At 38.0% G+C, this 10739-nt stretch overlaps 1 non-coding gene across 1 annotated transcript; it reads right to left on the bottom strand.

The window, feature by feature from the left end:
• Positions 1-8891: 8891 nt before the first annotated feature.
• LOC116528476 lies at positions 8892-8997 on the bottom strand. The gene has a single exon (XR_004259052.1). It is a non-coding gene; the product is annotated as a U6 spliceosomal RNA (small nuclear RNA).
• Positions 8998-10739: the final 1742 nt, after the last annotated feature.

Here is a 10739-nt window from a genome sequence, read left to right as displayed (position 1 = left end):
ATATATTTCAAAAACTTCAGTCCTGGTCCTTTTTAAATTATTTTAGTCTATAGTCTCTATATTCATATTCTCAGATATAACTTCCAAAGAATGAGATTCAGGAAAATATATATCTTATATATGGAAAAATAACCAAGGAGACAGGTCTCCCTGTGCACTAGGAGGAAGAACCTATCTCCACTCCATACCCACTCCCTGAAACTTGGGGACTAGTACATTCAAAGACTTACAGAGCAAAAAGGGACTTTTGGTAAGGAAACTCAAAGCAAAGAAAGAAGGAAGCAACTCTAAGATGTTGGCCATCATAAAAGAGCACCAGGTCTGATTGTAATGCTACACCTGGGATCTGAACATCTTCCTCAGTACATCCTTCACTTGGGTCCACACTGCATAGAAAATATGAAACTAAATGATTGACAGTTGACACCAGAAAAGAGGCCGGGCAAGAGAAGAGGAGGTAGAAATTTAAAAGCATCCAAAAACAGCAAGAATTTTCCCCTAGTGACATTGGCAAAAGTAGTTAACTAAAAGGGCCCTGTGGGTTGGGAGTTGTGAGTGGCCCACGTTCACTAAGAGTTAGAAGAACAAGTGGTGAAAGAAGCAGAGCCACTTGCCCATTCTACCCCACCTGTGGATTCCATTGAAGTGATAAGATACAAATTGAACCTAAAGGACTTTTCCCTTCATTTTTCTTGACTTGGGTGTGCTTATCCAGTTGATTGTAAGGATGCTTGAGGAGTTGAACTACTAACCTGTCTACAAGCAGTGATGAGTTCTGAGAGAACAGTAGAGCAGGCACCAGATGAGGGCTTGAAGCACTGAGAGAGGTTTGGTGAGCAGAAAACCAACTTCCTCTAAGCCTAAGGGAGCTCAGTGGGTGAGCCTGCATCCACACTGTGGGCCTCCGAGTCAGGACATCCTCTTTCTGTGGACTCCAGAACTTTGCTCTCTGTATTATGTGGGAAAGTGACTACCTCCTGCTCAGAACATTTCCAAATGCTAAGGACGCTTCAAAAGCTCACTTATTTTAGATCTTCACTTTTCAGCCCATAAAAACTTCTGACTATGGAGAAACCCAGTTGTCTTTTGAAGGAACAAAGATGAAGAAAATAAATCCTAGAAATGATTCTGAGCCCTGTTTGACATTGGTACAACGATTTCCATCACTAACACCTGAGGCCTGATTAGAATGAATTTTGAAGTGGTTTGTAAACCACTCAAGTACTTAGTGGCTCTTGTGTAGGAAAGAAGTCTAAATGTCTCCACGCAGATTGGGAGATAGGGAAAAACATGCACTACTCTCTCTGAGCTGTCCTGACATGCTGGCTGCCTTCCAGACTGCCTGATTAAATCAGGACCTACATTTGTCACTGACTGTTTTCGCATTTCTGGTACAGGCAGTTAATATAAGCCCAATGCTCTGTGAATAATGTTTGTGCGAACCTGAGGGTTAACCTATTCTATTTCTATATCTGAATCTTGCTAATGGTGGTGGTCTATGATTCTAATTATTGCCAGAAGTGGGTCATGACCTAATAGTGTGGGGGCAAAAGAGTACTGGGCAGAAGCCAAGCAAAGAAAACAAGATTCACCTCCATGAACGATCTCCACAAATGGTCTCATACATAGGCTACTACAAATGCCTGCTGAGAACACAAAAGGCCAAGGAGAAACAAGAAAAGCATTGAAATGACCTGTGTTGATTCAACACTTTTGAAATGTCATAGCTCTACACTGATATTGAGAAGAATCCTCACCCCAGTGTCATCCTAGCCACTTGAGGCTGAGAAGCTCTTTGGTATTCAATGCCTGCAATGCTAGAACAGGTTCTATAAAAATAAAACACTCAGCTCCCGGCCACAAGGAATATATAGTCTACTGGAGGAAAAACAAGTAAACATATCTATGAAACAGTGTGATAAGTGCTATGATGGAAGTGAGCCTTGCATGGTAGGAGGGAAAAGATGGCAGCCAATCCAGAATAGCATGTCCAAAGAGCAGAGAGGGAGCTCACAGGGGAAGAACAATAAAAACCTGTTTATTATCTTTTTTTATATGTGTGATCCAATGAGGTGGTTTTTTTTTGTATCTTTGCATCATTCCATATTTTCAGAACACAGGATGAGGGAATAGTTATTCCCTGTTAGTGCCTCCTGGGTTTCTCATCAAAGACTAGGCCCTTAAGAAGACCTATCTTTCCCTAAGGCATCAAGGAGAGGAAGAAGCTTGAATGGGCTAATGGCAACAGGAGTCATTTCAAATGAGAAAAATTGTGTAAGACAGTTTGTACATGTCACCAACCTCCAGGGAAAAACAACATAGAACACACAACTGGATGCTATTTTCCCTAACTAAATGAACCTTATTTCTTCAGAATTTCCTGTAACCCTTTTCTCCATAGCTTCTCTCCATACCCAATGAGGTCCCTGACTTCGATGAGCCTACTGGAGTCGATCTTCACAATCTCCCACCCACTCCCATCATTTTGCCTCTGTTCTTGCTTGCAGAACACATTCCAGAGCCTGTTTATGTCCTTCCTGGCGGTCCATAGTAGCAGGCTCAGAACCTACTCACTCCAGTGCAACCCACCAGTGCTGCCAGATGAGTATTTGCAAACTACTGCTACTGCCAATGAGTCCTCTGCTTGATGTCTCTGCAACACCTCCATGAAAGAGCTTCTTTGACATTTGAACCTAACATCACCCTATCCAGCAGCCAAAAAGACATCTATGCTATTTTTCTGGGGTTGACTCAAATGCCCTTCGTTTGGTTGTTGCTGCTGCTCTTAAACTTTATTTTTTTAATTCCATAGGTGCACATGGTAAATATTCAAACCGTACAAAGGATACGAAGTTAGAAAGTGTGTCTTCTTTCACCACTGAAATTCACTCATACCTCCCTGAATTTCCCAGAGTCAACGATGTATTTGGTTTCAGGGTCATTCATTGCACCTATAAGAATGAAAATATATGTATATATACACATATACATATTTTCATATATATGTATATGTGTATACACACATATATACACATACATACACAATATGAATGCATGAATCTATATGCATATATATACACATACACACCATATATATACACATATACATAGGTATGTATGTGTGTATTTATATCAGTACATCCATGTAGAACTGCCTTATCCTTCTTAGTAACTGTGTAATACTCAATTATAAAATGTGTTGTAATTTAATCAGTACTCTATTAACAAGTTGTTTAGTTCATTCTTTTGCCACTAAAAATGGTGCTAAGTTATACATTCTAGCCCTAGTCAGGGAAAGATTTGTATAATAAAGCAAATGTTGCTCAATCTTCAGGGTCCCTCACTTAAATGGGCTCATTAATATTTTTTTCTCATCACAAGGGAACTGAAAAATTATATATGCTTCAAGATACATAAAACTTAGATTGGCAGCTGGATATAGTGTAAATTTTCTATGACAGCAGAGTCAAAGTATACATGTATTTTACATTTTGGATGATATTGCTGAATTCCAAAGTCATGTCTGTAATCCATGCTGATGAAAACTCTCTTTACTTCTTTAGAATTTCCATCGCCTTTCATTGACATTTCTACTAGGATACATCTATTTATGCCTTGTTAGTTATTCAGGGACTCATCTTACCTTCTTCATGCAGCTGTAAGCACCTTGAAGTCAGCCCTGGTGTCTCTGTATTCTACCCAGTGTCTACCAAGGTGCCTTTCACATAGCAGACACGTAAATATTTGTTGAGTCTGCTTGAAGTTGTTTGGGATATGATGGATATATTGCATAATAAATCACTTGATAAAATACTTATATAGAGTGAACAAATAGACCACTTCTGCATTGCCTTAAGTACAGTTTGAATTTGGATTCTATCCATAAGATACCAGCTCTGCTACCTTTGCAGGCTTAATGGCTGTTCTTTCCTTTCGTCATTAAAATCATGTACAAATAGTTATGACAGTGGCCTCATTCCAAAAACCTGCAAAATAGTATCTAATTTGTTCTCTTACCAACTTTTCCAGTTAATATTAAGCAACTGATATTACAGTCTAAATATAAACTTGTACCCAAATTTACAAATATTAAAAAGAATCAAAATCTCATTGAAGCCTGAACACTGAACACATGCTGGCTACTGCTGGCTACTGCTTTCTCATTATCTTTAAGGGGCCTACTACTTTCCAATACAGGCAAATTTTACTTGTTAGACATAGTTTTTGTTTTGTTTTGTTTTGTTTTGAGACAGAGTTTTGCTCGGTCACCAGGCGCCAGGCTGGAGTGCAGTGGTGCAAGCTCAGCTCACTGCAATCTCCACCTCCCAGGTTCAAGCAATGCTCCTGTCTCAGCCTCCCAAGTAGCTGGGACTACAGGTGCGTGCCACCACGCCCAGCAAATTTTTGTATTTTTTTTACTAGAGACAGGGTTTCACTATGTTGGCCAGGATGGTCACGATGTCTTTACCTCTTGATCCACCTACCTCAGCCTCCCAAAGTGCTGGGATTACAAGCATGAGCCACCATGCCCGGCCTGATATAGTTATTCTTTACAAAAGCAGTGCCAGGTACTAAAAATCTCCTCAATATATGTGCAATATTTTCCAATTAGTTCAGAGCTTTCAGGTAAAGCTGATCAGAATACATAAATGTTAAAATGAATGGGATATGTAATTTCTAATTTTAAGCAATACAAAGTTTAGCAATATTGGAATCATTGCTAAATACATAGTTTTCCTTGATCTAAATAAAAATTTAGAGTCTCACAGAACTCCAGTTAAGCCTTATCATACATTAATCTTAGCCTTTTTGATTGTCAACTGATACTAACTCGATTCTAACTCTGCTAATCCCTCTATGCTTCCTAAAACCTCAATTTGTTTTTCTCTCCATTATTCCTAGTAGTCCTCTCACTTTGATATACATTATGATTCCCTAGGAGGTTTGCTAAAAACACAATTTCCTAGTCTCATCCCTACAGTGTCTGATTCAGTGATTTCTCAAAAATATGCTACTCAATGTATGGTCCCTGTGACGTAGCCTTGACATCACCTGAAGGCTTGTTAGACACTCAGGATCTCAAGCCCCACCCCAGCCCTACTAAATTATAATCTGCAATTTTAACAACATCCTAGTAGAGTCATATGCACTTTAAAGTTGGAGAAGTGCTGAACTATTCCCCTCTTCCTTCCCATCTTTTTTCAGTTTGTCTCCTTGACTCCATTCTCTCTTATCTACTCAGACATTAGTCTTCAAACCACCTTCTTGTTTTCTTACATCTTCACTGTACCCAATGCTTAAAATATACCAGTAAATGAGTCCAACAAAGCTCCTAGCATCACAGAGTCTATGTTGTCTTTGGGAAGACAGACAACAAATAAAATCAACAAATGAAATTTTAAAAAAAGGCCATGACTGGGATAGGTTAACAAAGAAATAAACACAGTAGAATGAGAATGAGGTGGGTACTATTATTCTTTTTGTCCAGATAAGGAAACTGAAGTTGGAGACCACACAATTAGTTGAGGGCCACATAGCTAGTAAATGGCAGAGATCCAAATCTCTCTAATGCCAGGCCCTATGGTCTTAGTCTGCTAAAATGCCTTCAGTGGAAATCCAATTGGGATTTATCCACAGACCCTCTCTGGTCACCTGTGAGACCTTTTCTCTTTTATTTCCAGGATTTTTGAAGCCTTTTCTCCCAGTTCCAGACTTTTTGCTCTAATTAGTTTGAACACATTTCTGAAGCTCTGATCCTGGCATCACTAATACATTAGCACATCCTAAGGCTTGTCACAGTGATAGGGAAAAACAGTGCAAACTTTCTTGCCCACCCCAGAAGCTCCAACTATCCCTCCATTGATTAACGAGATTAGACACTCCTGGCCATTTTGTCCATAGTTTAAGAATTTTATCATCTTGTCTCTATAAAAGAAGAACCTACTTCTTGGTATCTACAAATTACCAGTAGTTAGTGTGTTCTCATATCTTTTCCAAGAAGTAAAGCAGATAGTAAAACATAAGCCCAGGGTATAGAACAGATCCCATCTTTTATGCCAAATCCAGAAAATGGCAACTATTCTTTTTCCAAGGTCCTAGTTACAAAGACACTCAGTTGATCTCGGTTAACATAAGACAAATATATTACCAGAGAGCAGTGCTTAATTTTCTTGGGTACTATGCTAAAATATCCTCACCCAACTTTGATTCCCTGAAATGTTGATATCACTTATGTTACAATAGAAATGTTGATATACTAGAGTATTCTAACATATAAGTCTGATATATTTTGTACATATTTGCTTCAAGAAAATATTTTATAACTTGCCCATAGGTAAATATTATAATTGCATTTCATTTTACAATTTTTTTAATTTTTAAATTTTGTGTCTACATAGTAGGTGTATATATTTATTATGCACATGAGATATTTTGATACAGGAATACAATGTGTAATAATCACATCAGGGTAATTGGGATATCCATCACATCAAGCATTTATCTTTTCTTTTTTTCCATTTATTTATTTTATTACATTTTAGGTTTTGGGGTACATGTGAAGAACATGCAAGATTGTTGCATAGGTACACACGTGGCAGTGTGGTTTGCTGCCTTCCTCCCCATCACATACATCTGGCATCTCTCCCGTTGCTATCTCTCCCCTACTCCTCACCCCCCACCGTCCTTCCCCTATTTTCCCCCAACTGACCCGGGTGCGTAGTGCTCCCCTCCCTGTGTCCATGTGTTCTTATTGTTCAACACCCGCCTATGAGTGAGAACATGCGGTGTTTGATCTTCTGCTCTTCTGTCAGCTTGCTGAGAATGATGGTTTCCAGGTTCATCCATGTCCCTACAAAGGACACAAACTCATCGTTTTTGATGGCTGCATAATATTCCATAGTGTATATGTACCACATTTTCCCTATCCAGTCTATCGTCGATGGGCATTTGGGTTGGTTCCAGGTCTTTGCTATTGTAAACAGTGCTGCAATGAACATTCGTGTGCACGTGTCCTTATAGTAGAACGATTTGTAATCCTTTGGATATATACCCAGTAATGGGATTGCTGGGTCAAATGGAATTTCTATTTCTAGGTCCTTGAGGAATCGCCACACTGTCTTCCACAATGGTTGAATTAATTTACACTCCCACCAACAGTGCAAAAGTGTTCCTATTTCTCTACATCCTCTCCAGCATCTGTTGTCTCCAGATTTTTTAATGATCGCCATTCTAACTGGCGTGAGATGGTATCTCAATGTTGTTTTGATTTGCATTTCTCTGATGACCAGTGATGATGAGCATTTTTTCATATGTTTCTTGGCCTCATGTATGTCTTCTTTTGTAAAGTGTTCATATCCTTTGCCCACTTTTGAATGGGCTTGTTAGTTTTTTCTTGTAAATCTGTTTTAGTTCTTTGTAAATTCTGGATATCAGCCCTTTGTCAGATGAGTAAACTGCAAAAATTTTTTCCCATTCTGTTGGTTGCCAATTCACTCTAATGACTGTTTCTTTTGCTGTGCAGAAGCTGTGGAGTTTGATTAGGTCTCATTTGTCTATTTTGGCTTTTGTTGTCAATGCTTTTGGTGTTTTGGTCATGAAGTCCTTGCCTACACCTATGTCCTGAATGGTTTTATCTAGATTTTCTTCTAGGGTTTTTATGGTGTTAGGTCTTATGTTTAAGTCTTTAATCCATCTGGAGTTAATTTTAGTGTAAGGTGTCAGGAAGGGGTCCAGTTTCTGCTTTCTGCACGTGGCTAGCCAGCTTTCCCAACACCATTTATTGAACAGGGGATCCTTTCCCCATTGCTTGTTTTTGTCTGGTTTTTCAAAGATCAGATGGTTGTAGATATGTTGTGTTGCCTCTGAGACCTCTGTTCTGTTCCATTGGTCTATATCTCTGTTTTGGTACCAGTACCATGCTGTTTTGATTACTGTAGGCTTGTAGTATAGTTTGAAGTCCGGTAGTGTGATGCCTCCAGCTTTGTTCTTTTTGCTTAGAATTGATTTGGCTATGCGGGCTCTCTTTTGGTTCCATATGAAGTTTAAGGTGATTTTTTCCAGTTCTGTGAAGGTCATTGGTAGCTTGATGGGGATAGCATTGAATCTCTAAATTACTTTGGACAGTATTGCCATTTTCACGATATTGATTCTTCCTAACCATGAACATGGAATGTTTCTCCGTCTGTTTGTGTCCTCTCTTATTTCGTTGAGCAGTGGCTTGTAGTTCTCCTTGAAGAGGTCCCTCATGTTCCTTGTTAGTTGTATTCCTAGGTATTTTATTCTCTTTGTGGCAATTATGAATGAAAGTTTGTTCTTGATTTGGCTCTCTTTAAGTCTGTTATTGGTGTATAGGAATGCATGTGATTTTTGCACATTGATTTTGTATCCTGAGACTTCACTGAAGTTGCTTATCAGTTTCAGGAGATTTGGGGCTGAGATGATGGGGTCTTCTAGATATACAATCATGTCGTCTGCAAATAGAGACAATTTGACTTCCTCCTTTCCTATTTGAATACCCTTTATTTCTTTTTCTTGCCTGATTGCTCTGGCTAGAACTTCTAGTACTATATTGAATAGGAGTGGTGAGAGAGGGCATCCTTGTCTGGTGCCACATTTCAATGGGAATGCTTCCAGTTTTTGCCCATTCAGTATGATATTGGCTGTTGGTTTGTCATAAATAGCTTTTATTATTTTGAGATACGTTCTGTCAATACCTAGCTTATTGAGGGGTTTTAGCATAAAGAGCTGTTGAATTTTGTTAAAGGCCTTCTCTGCATCAGTTGAGATAATCATGTGGTTTTTGTCTTTGGTTCTGTTTATGTGGTGAATTACGTTTATAGACTTGCGTATGTTGAACCAGCCTTGCATCCCCAGGATGAAGCCTACTTGAAAAAAATATGGAATGCTTCACAAATTTGCATGTCATCCTTGTGCAGGGCCATGCTAATCTTCTCTGTATCGTTCCAATTTTAGTATATGTGCTGCCAAAGTGAGCACGCATTTATCTTTTGTGTTATAAACAATCTAATTATATTCCTTTAGTTACCTTAAATGTGTAAATTATTTTTTATTAAAGTCATCCTGTTGTGCTATCAAATGCTAGATTATATTCATTCTTTTTAACTATTCTTTTAGACCCATTAACTATTCCCACTCCCTCTCACTCACTTTCCAGCCTCTTGTAACCATCGTTCTATGCTATGTCTCTATGAGTTTGTTTTAACTTTTGGTTCCCACAAATAAGTGAGAACATGTGAAATTTGCCTTTCTATGCGTGGCCTATTTCACATAACATATCCAGTTCCATCCATGTTGTTGCAAATGACTGGATCTCATTCTTTTTTATAGCTGAATAGTACTCAGTATACTGTGTACATGTACTGCATTTTATTTTTTCATTCCCCTGTTGATGGACACTTAGGTTGCTTCCCAATCTTGCCTATTGTGCATAGTGCAGCAATAAATATGGAAGTGTAGATATCTCTTTCATATACTGATTTCCTTTATTTGAAATGTATACCTAGCAGTGGAATTGATGGATCATATAGTAGATCTATTTTTAGTTTCTTGAGGAACCTGCAAACTGTTCTTTTATAGTGGTTGTATTAATTTATATTCCTACCAACAGTATACAAGGATTCACTTTCCTCCATATCCCCATCAACATTTGTCATGGTCTTTATCCTGCTTTCCACAGTGGCTGAAAAATTTACATTCCCACCAACAACATAGCAATCCCTTTTCTCTGCAACCTTACCAACATCTGCTTTTTTTTTTCTTTTTCTTTTTTTTTTTTACTTTTTAATACTAGCTACTCTTACTAGTGTGAGATGATACGCCATTGTGTGTTTGATTTGCATTTCTCTAATGATTAGTGACATTGAGCATTTTTCATATATTTATTGGCTGCATTTATGTCTGCTTTTGAGAAGTATCTGTTTAAGTTTTTTTGCCCATTTTCTAATGGGGTTATTTCTCTTTTGTTCAATTGACTAAGATCCTTACAAATTCTGGATATTACATCTTTGGCAGATGCATAATATATGAGTATTTTCTCCCACATAATTGGGTTGCCTGTATACTCTGTTGATAGTTTTGCTATGCAAAAGCTTTTTAGTTTAATTAGGTCTCACTTATCTATTTTTTGTTTTGTTGCAATTACTTTTAGGGACTTAGTAATAAATTCTTTGCTATGGCTGATGACCAGAGGGTATTTCCCAGGTTTTCTTCAAGGATTTTTGTAGTTTTAGGTCTTACATTTAAGCCTTTAAGTATTCTTGAGTTAATATTTGTGTATGGTGAAAAGTAGAGATCCAGTTTTATTCTTCTGCATGTGGCTAGCCAGTTTTCTCAGCATCATTTATTGGCTAGGGAGTCATTTCCCTATTGCTTGTTACGGTCAACTTTGTTGAAGATCAGATAGTTACAGATGTGCAGCTCTATTTCTGAGTTCTCTATCCTATTCCATTGGTCTATGTGTCTGTTTTTGTACCAATATCATGCTGTTTTGCAAATAAGCCTATTTCTATATAAATTACCCATTCTCTGGTATTCCTTTATAGCAATACAAATGAACTAATTCATTTCCATATCTTGGCTATTGTGAATAATTCTGCAATGAAAGTGCAGAATTTCCACTTCAATTTCTTCTGATATAAACACAGAATTGGAATTGCTGGATTATATCATAGTTCTACTTTTAATTTTTTGAGGAAACTTCATACGGTGGCTGTACCATT

Source organism: Sapajus apella, unplaced genomic scaffold (genome assembly GCF_009761245.1).
Source record: "Sapajus apella isolate SASKATOON/1434 unplaced genomic scaffold, GSC_monkey_1.0 scaffold58, whole genome shotgun sequence".
NCBI classification, from domain to species: Eukaryota; Metazoa; Chordata; class Mammalia; order Primates; family Cebidae; genus Sapajus; species Sapajus apella.
This window is presented reverse-complemented; position numbering and strand designations above follow the sequence as displayed.